The sequence below is a fragment of the Notolabrus celidotus genome, chromosome 11 (assembly GCF_009762535.1).
Source record: "Notolabrus celidotus isolate fNotCel1 chromosome 11, fNotCel1.pri, whole genome shotgun sequence".
Taxonomy (NCBI): domain Eukaryota; kingdom Metazoa; phylum Chordata; class Actinopteri; order Labriformes; family Labridae; genus Notolabrus; species Notolabrus celidotus.
Genome location: NC_048282.1, coordinates 10,125,703 through 10,137,462, shown reverse-complemented (window position 1 = coordinate 10,137,462; position 11,760 = coordinate 10,125,703). Strand labels below are relative to the sequence as shown.

Genomic DNA, 11,760 nt, shown 5'->3' with positions numbered 1-11,760 from the left:
TTATTCTTATTCTTCATATTATTATTATTATTATGATTATCATTATCATTATTAAGCATTCAAATAAAAGTTCAATATTTTTGAAAATATATTTTAAAAAACATATTTGGACACACCTGGTCTACCAAACATTTTTAAATGCATTTATATTCCCTTGTTCTTTATGTTTGTTTTATAAATACGACGGTTTTGGGGTGCTTTTATTTTGAAAGCTATAGTATACGTTTCCTGTCCCACCCCGTGTGGCTGTGTGTAACTTGTCTGATCTCTTGTGTCCGCTGCTCTGGCTGTTGTTGAAGCCTGTCAGATGGTGAGAGCTGCCTGTCCTGAGCGCTCGAGGCGGCCGTACACTGCAAACTGCCTCTGGTCCTGAGGGGAACACCCACGCGCTCTGCCCGGTGCCAGTGTCTGTTTCTTTACTCCAAAGTACAACTTTACCTCAAATCTCTCCGGTTATATGAGGAAAACTTAACAGTGAAGTGAAGTGGAGCGGTAGGACCCCATCACAGTTACTTTGTGCCTGATTTCGTGGATGTGAGTGTCTGTTTCACGCGACAACATGACCGGCTGATTCACGCACCTCTCTGGACGAACAGGTGAGCTCAAGGCTTTTGTTTCCTAAATGACATCTGAACCTGGATGTTACTCGAATCTGAGCAGTATAAAAGTTTACACAGTCAGCACACAGGCTGCTGCACACAGGGTTGGTTTGGACTGGTGAGCACTGGGCTTTAGGCCACACACACATACATACACACACACACACACACACACACACACACACACACACACACACACACACACACACACACACACACACACACACACCATGCGTACACTCTTTTGTCAGCTGATGCAGGAATGTGTGTGAGCCAAATGTCAAATGCCTTGTTCACCTGCTAGCATTCTGCTGTACACACACAGCTGCCTCATTTAGACAACTGAAATCATCTGCTGTGACAGAGCGCCCTGAACTTGTCTAGGAGTTAAATGGCTTTTCATTTCTGTGATTGTTTCCTGGAATAACTCAAATCAACTGCAGATATGATGGACAATGTTTGTTTGTTCTGCTTGTGGTGAAAAATAAAGATGGTCAGATGCATCAGCTCTGAGAAAATGAGGGTGATGACCCTCTTTATTTCTTGTTTGACATGAAAAGGTGTAGCACAAACACCTGGTTAGTCTCTCCTTCTGCGACAGCTAATTGTAATTTCCATAATGTAAGCTTTTTGTCCGTAACATTTCAAATTTCCTTTTAAAGAATGATTCTGCAACTTCTCTGCGCACATTTCCACATTTGGAAAATGCTTCCTTTGTTCAACCAACACTCTAAATTGCAATAAACTCTACACTTTCTGTCCTAGAAGATAAGAAAGCAGTCAGTCCTTGCACTAAGAGGCTGTAAGTTGCAACAATTCTGCATGTTTGCTTGAGAAATGACTGAGAAGTTTACTAAAGAACTGACTTTAGATGCCCTTTTAATCACCTGCTAATGAATGATGCAGTAATTGAAATGCTCTTGTCGTAGAGGGAGTGTGTGTTTGAGGTCGTGTGTTGATAACAGACCCGGTGAGTCTTGGCTTTCAGATGATCCTCCTCAGTCTGTGTGCTGCACCTGATGAAAGCTCCTCAATATGAGGTTTGTTCATGGGTTTGTTGGAAATCGGAACTTGAAGTTAGCAGCAGCAGCTCTTAAAAACAACCATACATTTTTATCCTTCAGCGTAAATGTATCAGAATCGTCTTCTCTGTGAACAACATTTCCCCTCTGAACATTGCAGTATTCTCTTTGTCTGATCGTGAAGAGTAGCTGGAGACAGTTTCTCTCGAGGAGGGTAAGATGAGCACATTTTGTAAAGAGTCTTGGGGAGTTAAATCCTTGAATGCGCTGAGCCTCCGATCTCTTCTTCTTTTCTCTGGATTTCCATGAAGTCGAGGCATCCATGCTTTTTTTGAATAGCAGGCCATCTGCTTGCTGAGGGTTTGCTCCAGAGGCAGATATCACGTTACCCACTCTTGACTGTGGGGGATGAATGAATGTGTGCGATGTTATGGCTTTATCAGAGTGTAAAAAAATCTCATTGTGCTCTAACTTTAGGGACAGTTGTTACTTTTGTCTCTTGTACCTTCATTGATAAATAATACTATGAGGTTTTCCCCTTTCCAGTTGTCTCACAGCTTTCAGCTTAGTGCTTACCCTGTGCTCCTCATTAGGATCACATTAACAAGGTAAGCCACATATGATACGAGGAAGTGTACGAGCACAGCTTCTACTCAATATTATCTTCATTATTAATGGCTGAATGGTTTTGTCTTCCATGTCCTCCTTTTGTTTGTTTGTTAGACCCAACTATTGTAATTTAGGAGTGATGACATAAGGGATGTCCGGATCAGCTTTTTTGTCCCCCGATCCTGATCCGATTTTTTGAAAATGGATATTTGCCGATACCAAATCCCGATCCGATACTTGTAGTTGCACAAGAGATAAGAGAGTTGAGCTGCACGCTGTTTTTTTTTTTCATTTTACAAAAATAAGTAAATAAAAAAATAACTAGAATATTTCTTATTTTTATTCAATTCAACTTAATCCAGCTAGCATTGTTGTAAAACTCATAATCTGTTTTACAAGCTCTGCTGTATGAGACCCACCAAACTGGTGTGCATGCGCTACAGCACGCTTAAATCTTGTGTCAGCCTTCAGCTACAAATTGTGTTCAGTCAGTGACAGCGAACATAAATGATCAGAAGAGATATTTGGCTCAAATTCCGATCACCAATCAATTAAAAAACATCCAGATCGGCTCTGATCCGATAGTTGGGATCGGAATCGGGACATCCCTAGACATCATATCTTAAACCTCCTACAGTCGGAGCCTGCAGGTGGATGATGAGGCTGAAAGAACAGGGGCAGGGCAGGGCAGGGCAGCAGTGGCGTTGGCAAAGCAGAGGCAGGGACTGGGAATCTGTCAGCTTAAAGATGCAGCCTTATTGGGAGGTTACTTTGTCAGGTGATTGTGGGAATGATGCATGGCACATGAGAATAAAGTGAAGCCCGAGCTGGATGCCTGAACTAGCTTGCAGGCATAGCTCCATTGAGTGGATGTGATCCAGATGGGGTCCAAAATGTAACATACTTTTCCTCTGCCCATGCAACACCCTTTCACTTAGCGTCATGAAAATCAAGTCAGTTGTTTTTGGTGTGTTCCTTTTGATTGGTCAGGGAAGTTTGGGACTAAACAGGCCAATCCAAAGTCCAGCCATTTAAAGAAACAGTGTGTAGAAATAGGAATATTCAGCGATATCTAGCAGTCAGATTTTAGACTGAAGCGCTCCCTTGCTCATCCCTCCAGTCAGTGAAGCTACAGCGGCCTCTGAGGACAAGAAGCTCCTGTGATGCACGATAAGTCTGATCCTCCAATTGTCTAGATTTTACCTTAAAAATTATTTTACGCACAACAACAACCGCTCTTTATTTTCCAAACGTATATCTCGGGCAGGCACCTATCAAATACAAACCACATATGACCTGTTACTAGTTTGTCCATTCTGTGCTGCTGTAGAAAGATGGCAGCCTCTGTGGTGGAAGGGGACAAGATTTAAAAGGCTTATTCTAAAATGATTTTTAATATTCATTTAATCTGAGCTCATTGAAACATACTTGTGAATACTATATTCCATCTCTTTTTGGTGTGTTCTGCTAAATACTGCTAAACACTGCACACTGCATCTTTAAGTTATAGTAATTTTATTGGACAAGCTTGACAAAGGGAAACTTTGCGGCACCCTTTCTGTTTAGCACACTGCTAAAGTCTCAATGCATAGGAAAATAATTTTATGGAGACACTTGATGCTTTCTCACTCAGCATGTGTACTTTGTTCCTGTTTGTATAGAGGCTAGAGCATAATCTCTGTGCTTTTACACCACTTTGATGCAGCCAGATAGAACTAGAACTCGCTCTAATCTTCAGATGATCTGTTGTTGACTTAGTGGTGAAAGAAAACAAGTGTTCCTGGATTTATTTTGGATTCAAGAGGGTGAAACATGAAGCACATTAAAAAGAGGCAGATGCTTTGAGTTGAAGCTAATTTGCCCTCTTTAAAGCTCCTGTGAGGATCTTTCAGTTTGTGTTGATTTGGCCCTCCTGTGGACAAATATCTTTTTTCCTTATTCTGTCTTGTACATGTGTAAGTCATGTTTTCATCACTCATCAGGATGGGAAATGTAAGAAATGGCTTTCTTGGCAGCATGAGCTGGACCGACACATCCTGACCCCCCCACCAGTAGTTTCAGACATCATAAATAACCATACAGGAATAATAAGTGTGTCGCTGATCGTCTTGTTTGCTTTTGTCTTCATAAAGAAGCATCAATATTAATTTCAGTCTGGTTCATAATCAGATAATAAATCATCACAGGAGCTTTAATGTGTATATTGATCAATGTAACTGGACATCTTCCCTTGTCTTATCTTATTTTATTTATTTACTTATATTATGCAGGGCGTGTTAAAAGCAGGGATGACATTGCTCCTACACCCTTTTCTTGGTCGTATTTTAGTCCTCCTCAGACTTGATCCCATTTTGCATGGATATTGCATTCATATCTAATACGCACAGAATCTGCAGCAGCATGCACACTGTTTCCGTTTTGAGACTAACACAAGATTGCCACAAAGCCATTTAAAAGTCGAAAGTTGGGCCGGGCGATAATTCGATAAAACTAATTATCGTGATATCATTTTTCTCAATATAAATATAACAAATGTTCGATACAGATTTGATATATTTAAACCTGTAATTACACCCCCAAACCACTGGAAAGGGAGGTGGCGCTAATGTGTCTTAAACGCTAGTTGCCACCCAATGTTAGACAGAAGAAGAAGATGGCATTGGACAGCCAATCATGTCGCAGGGTTAGAGGTAGATGGGGCTTAAAGACGTTTGGAAACAGTTTCACCACAGCTGAAACGAGCGACAGTGACACAGAAGAAAATGCAAAACCTACAAACTCAAAACAGAGTCGTTAGTCTGACACTGTGCTGACTCAGCGTCAACTATTAACTTAAATAAATCAGATTCTGCAAATTATCTCAACATGTTATATGTTGATCTGAAAAATTGGTCACTGCATCTTTTTCAGATCAACATATAACCAGAAATGTCTGCTTCAAAATCTAACTCAATATTGCAGGACCGTTGCCAAGTCTCTGCTTCTATAGGGAGCTTTTGAAATCAGACTGTGGGCTGATTATTCTCATTAGGTGGCATACAGGAAGTGGTTGGGTTACCATCCGGACCTCAAAGCTCTCAGACACACAGAGGAGCGGGTCGAAGGCCACTTCAGCTGCAGCTGGTCATTGAAAAGCGATGCTCTGCAGCTGAAGCCACCATTTTCAAGCACGTTCCATGAACCATAAAAGTGAGACTGCTGGGCCTGTACGGCGAGGACGGGCTGTTATGATATATTGAGGTCAAGTGTCGGGCACAGTGCAGGTTAAGTAGTTTGCCTTTCAACAGCGTGAGAACTGGAAATAAGAGGGAACAATAAAGTGAGAGGAGTGTTAATGCTTTTGAAATGGGACGCCTGGTGAACCCTCCTCAGCAGCATCTGTTCACATCAGGTGTCACATACTGTAGTAGCATGGTAGATTATTTTTAGTTCTTACAAGTGTCTAGTCACCAGGGTGATGTATTTCAGAATAACAGGAAAGATATGACAAGCATGGAAAGAGAAGATTCAGGCCTGAATGATGTGGGAAAAATTAAAGTCACAATAAGTAATTCTGTATTAATTCTGGAGTGTTATATAAGTTCTCTGATGAGCTTCTTAAGATAACATAAGAAAGTCCTATACTAGTCCCACAACGGGGAAATTCAAGATTGATTAATGATTCAGGATTGATTCCATCATTTCTGACGGTGCTAACAGGAAGTAGGTAAAATTAGATTTTTGTAAAGTTTTGGTTTAGAGATTCTTGTTTTTCTCAGGTTGAGGTAATTTGCAGAATTAGATTTATTTACCCACATCCTGAAAGTATATATAATGAAGTGTATTAAGTTAATAGTTAACACAGAGTCAACACAGTGTCAGATTAACGACTCTGCTTTGAGCTGGTAGGTTTTGAGTTTTCTTCAGTGTCACTGTTGCTCATTTCAGCTGTATTTACTTTCATCACCAAACGTCTTTAAGCCCGTCCTACCTCTCACCCTGCGACATGATTGGTTGTCCAATGTTGTCTTCCTCTTCTGTCTACCATGGGTGGCAACTAGCATTTAAGACACATTAGCGCGCCTCCCTTTCCAGTGTTTGGGGGGTGTAATTACAGGGTTAAATATATCTTATTTTTATCAAACATTCGTTTTATTATTGATAAAAATGATATCACGCTAATTAACGTTATCGCCCAGCACTACTATCTACACGAATCATCATCTAAACTTTAGGTTCTGGTTTCTGTAAATATTTTTAAATAATCAGAAAGTCAAGATCAGTTCAGTTGAAGTAAAGATAATTCAAACTGGCAAAACGTTCTCACATGGCTTTACAGAGACTGAGACCTGAGCTGTCGTTATTTGTGTTACTTCTATTTAGGATGGATTCAGTTTTGGAGGCACATATATTTTTTTTATAGAGAGATGTTAAAAACATGACACTAAGCAGTTTAAAGTTACAAATCTGTGTTCAACAATGATATCAAACTGACACTCTACAAAAGGGGGGCTGCAAGCTGAGCTGCCATTACCAGCGTTAGCTAAGATTTCATGTCAGGAGGAGTTACCGTTTGATGTTGCCAGGTTGTTACCATGAGTCAAAGTATGTGCAGAACTCTCCTCCTTTCCAAAAAAAGATTCAGTGATTAAAATATGCTAAACATGTGTCTCTGACTGACAGGTCTCATCAAGCTGAACTGCCAGCTATGCACTCGACTCAGTTTTATTTATAAAGCACCTTTCATACATGCAAGCTGCCCAAAGTGTTCCAAAAAAGAACATGGACAAAAAACATAGAAATTGTTGAAATAATAAAAAGATATAATCATATAAAATAGTTAGAAATAAAATAAAATCGATACTGTAAAATCAATAAAATAAACAACGGTAAAAAAAAAGTTTAAGTTAAAAAGATCAGACAAGTACAAGAAATAAATAAGATAAATATATGAATAAATGTTCTTAAATAAATATTATAATAAGAGCTGTTCAGTCGGATTCTCTGCTGACTCTTTTGCCAACACGACATCAGTGGGGGCTGCAAGCTGAGCTGCTTCTAACAAAGAAGGCCGAGACTAAAACCAGAAAAACCACAAAATCAAGCAGATTCTCAGAAAAAAATCAGTGTTTCTCTGAGAAAGTTTTTTCATTTGAATTTAATTGATTAGGTCAATGCACATTAATCAACATTGCAGCAGTATGCCTCAGTGTAATGTCAGATTGTCAGACGGAAACAGGTAAATTCCATCCGTAGTCCTATAAGGCAGGTACTTACATAAAAAACAAGCTTGATAATTACAGGATGTTAAAAGACAGTTTGCAAGACAGCACACGAGAAGACTTACAAACAGTTTTACATATAAAATGTCTCTGCTGCTGGCTGGGCAGCTGATACCTGAAGCTCACCTTATGCCTGTTGAGTCCAAGATGTCTGGTGTGTAACTTTAGTCTGGTTTGAAGGCTGTAATCACAAAAGTCCAACAGCTGATAGTGATGTGTTGTCAGATAAAGTTTTAATATCCATACAAGCCAAAAACTTTGTGCTTTTTTTTTTATATGTTACAGACTTTTAACTCTATCCCTGTCGTGACAGAGATCATAATTTGAGATTAATTTAATCGCCCAACAAAGTTTGTGTTCAGCTCTCTCATAAATGCATGCCTGACTTCTTCAGCAAGTCTGTTATGAAGTCTCTGTATTTATTACCTAGACATCTGTAACTGACTGGAAGGCATCCTGATCTTAGGTGTGTTTGAGGGAAGGACAGATCATGCAGAGCCGGACTGTGATGATAGCAGTATTCAGGGTGTTTCCCGTATCCTTCACTGCAACAGCTGGTGGTCCCTCATGTTGCATTCTTCTGTGTGTGGTGTGTGTGTGTGCTACACAAAACACTTGCTGGGGCACCACTGTGGCCACAGGCATCCATGTGAAGATAAGGAGAATGAGCAGCATTGTGTTGAGTACTAAGCCATGCATTGCCCTCCTCTTTGTACCTCACTGCAGTCTCAAGCGATTGTTTTTTACATGCTCGGTTAGAATGCTTCACAAATACCGACCCTGGTTCAGATATGCTCGCTATCTGCCTCGTTGATTGGATCCTAGGCCTCTACAATCCCTCTGGGGAGTTTGGATGAAGGGCAGATTGGCAGCCTAATAAATTCTTCTTTTCATTAGCAGGGAGCTTCTATCTGCTGTACTTACATGGAAATCCTCTCCATCCTCTCATCCTATTAAGAATATACGATCTAATAGGGTACAGGATGAGGAGTTTTATCATGAAGGCATGCACAGATGAATCAATCATCATGCATTCATCAATCAATCAATCAACCAGTTGTATTTCTACAGCAATTAATCATACAAAATGTTTCTCAGTACATTTGAAAAGAGTCTTTCTTTATCATGAAGTAGAACATTAATCCATGGTGAGCAAGCACTTAGCAATCTCATATCATTAGACATCAGCCACCCTCATTAGACCACACTAGTGCACAATTATTTTGCATCAAAGTATTCTTCTTCAGTAACTTTAAAACAACATTTTCCACACTTTTGTACCCCTCCCTCAATCATAGTAAGTGAGAAAAAGTTGAAATGTGCAGTTTTTTAACTTTAGCCTGGAGTGACTCTTAAAGGAGAAACAATTTGTTGGGTTCATTCAGCTCAAGAGCCATGAAACAGGTTTCACGTTTGGGAAGTAGAGCTGGGCGATATTGAAAAAGATGTTAACCCCCAAAAATTGTTTCATATCAGTCGATATAGATAATTATCACAATACATATCAAATCATTATTTAATTTAAATTTTAAGTCAGATTTTTGCTCCTGAGTAAAGTTGAAGACAGTTTGTTAGCTTGTATCTGGATTTAGTTTTCTGATAAGCTTCTTGAATCCATAATTTTTGACGCTGCTAACAGGAAGCAGGTCTTTGGTTTTGAGTAGTGCACTCCCTTTTAAGGTTACTAAGGGTTTTGGGTGGAGTACATTTCAAGCCAAAATACTATTTGATAATCATTGGCATTTATTAGGCGATTCTTTGTAATCAAGCGCGTTTAAAAGGGGGTTTGAAAGGTTAAGTAGAGGCCACAGCGACTAACACAACACTTGCTACGGATGAGGTGCTGCTAGTAGTGGGCGCTGGCAGCGTCTGTCTCGACCTTTATACCGTTTTTTTTCTGTGACGCAGCAGCTTGGCGTGTATGTTTACATTTCACAGCCATGCTCAGTCTCTGCGATTATCCCCGTTTCTGAATCTCACACCACTACACATGTATAACCAGTGAGTGTCGCTTATGTTTCTTCTTCTTTTGCTATTTAATGCAAAGTTAGCAGTTAGCTTTCTTATTCTCCTGTTACTTAATGTGGTTAGCAAACAGCTTAAAGACACTCTATAGCCACCATCTGGTGGTAATACAGAATTATAACCAGGCACTAGTCAAAATGATGAAAAATTGTACTTTTAAAACTTGACAATATTTGCAATCATCCAAGCATTCAAAATTCATGACACATCCCTCACACCTACTGTTGCTTGGTACGCTTCACAGGGTGGTGACTATTAAGTCTTCTTTGTGCTTAATGTTGCTTTTATTTTAGAAAAGTTTTAAATGAAAATGTTAAAACGATGGAAAGGAATTGCTTCCTCTAGACCTGGAAATGTAACTCTCTCAATAGCGAGTCTGGTTGGTTTCTCCTCCAACATAGTTATTGGTGTTGATAAAGTTTGGATCAGAAGTCCCACTTCCACTCTTGAGTTTGATTGAAGGGTGATGACTGATGAGCATGGTGGTGCTCCAAAGATGAACTATTTTTAAACCCAGCCACACGCGCACACACACACACGCACACACACACACACACACTGAAAAAAATAAGGAAATACTAACCTGCATTGATTATGGAGAGAAAATGTACGCTGCTAGTTCACAAACGGCTGTCAGTGGACACAGGCCCTAAAGCATGAGTCGTTGCAAGAAGCTTCTTACTTTTGGTTTGACATTAGGGACTAAAATATCTTCTTTGTACTTCTAGCACAAATGTACTGTTTAAGATAAGATCAACAGCAGTATGATGTCCAATAAGCTTCCTGTGAAAGTCAAACGTAGTGATTTGTTACTCTTGAACCACAGTATATGGTGTTTTACCTGGAAGAACGTTATACATGTTCAGTTAAAAATTATTCTGGTTGGAAGAAGAGTTTAGACCAAAACAGAAAGGTTATCATTTCCAAACCATCAAAGAAAGGATTCGTTTAATTACATCAGACAGATTAGTCTCTGTGTTGATGTCAAAAGTCAGCATCAGTACATCAGAATGGTCAAGATTAACCCTCACTGATGTAATCCCTTTTGAAAATCTAATCTGCTTAGACTGGGCCGGAGGAAGGCACGCAGTATTAAACCCAGAGGGTGTGGTTGTTATTGTTCAGATGCAGCCCTCAGCTCGGGGACAGTTGTGTTTTCACCATGCCACCAGCTCTTTGGCCTCAGTTACAGCTCCTGTCCCTTACCCAGCTCCCCTGAGAGCCCTCAGCCCAGCCTCCAGACAAAACCTTAAACCCCCAGCTGCCCTTTCTCTCACTGCCGCAGGCACCGGCCACAAGAGATTCAGAGTCAATGCTCTTTCAGTGAAACAGGGTAACTCACTGCAACACCTGAGATAACAGGGATATGATGCTGATCAGCTTAACAAGGAAGGTGCAGAGTTTCTTAAGTGGCATTCCCCAGTGACTCACAAGTTTCTACATCAAAAGTTCAAACGTTGACATGCATGCAGTGATCGCCTTGCTCTGACCATGTTTTGTTGCATGCAAGAAAACAGTGTGTGTGTGCAGAGCAAGAGAGGCTAAATGCAACGTCCAAACTGCAATCCCAGTACTTATCAGCAAGAGAAAAATGTACTTTTTATGAATCCTCGTGAACATTGTCTGTATGTGAGCACAGAAGTTGTCCTAAAGCTCCAACTCTCTTGTCCTCAGTCGGATTGCACAACATGGGAGGCTGCACCTGAAGCTCCTCTTTGCCTGTTGGTTGTACTAACTCCACTGAGCAGGGTTTTAATTTCGTTAACGAAAATAATGGCAATAAATGTTCGTCAACAACTGATTTTTTCATGACGAAGATGAGCCAAAGTGCATCACTGATAATAAAAACTCTGTCGAATGTGTTTTTTGTTGTTGTTAATGAGACGATGACGAGAGGAAAACGCTAGTGGTGGACCGCCGCACATTCAAAATCAACGTTTTCCCCATTTGTGCGTCTAATCTTTAAAGTTATTATTTGAGGGGCACAGTGTTAGCTTGATCACTACCTGCAGCAGGTGTGCCGTGTGAACCAGCTTCCCACGTCTTCGTGCATTTGTCTCATCTTCATTGACGATTTTACCCCACGGTGTGCGCTAGTGACAAAGACCAATCCAGGGAACGTTACTATTTGACATTTGCAGTTTTTGCTGCGTCTACAGCTTGATTTGTTCCAGTTTGATGATACATCACACACATTTAGTAAGTTTTCATCAACTCGTTGTCATTAAAGATGCATATGCATTT

The 11,760-nt window shown here is 40.2% G+C and overlaps 1 protein-coding gene across 2 annotated transcripts in view; it reads left to right on the top strand.

Moving 5' to 3' along the window:
• Nucleotides 1-285: 285 nt before the first annotated feature.
• The window catches only part of plxnb1a (plexin b1a), an 89,770-nt gene continuing 78,295 nt past the window's right edge, over nucleotides 286-11,760 (top strand). Inside the window, exon 1 of one of the 2 annotated variants that reach the window (XM_034695963.1) lies at nucleotides 286-596. The gene's annotated coding sequence lies outside the window, so the exon portion shown is untranslated. The remainder of the gene's footprint in view (nucleotides 597-11,760) is intronic. The other variant, XM_034695964.1, reaches the window with a different exon arrangement.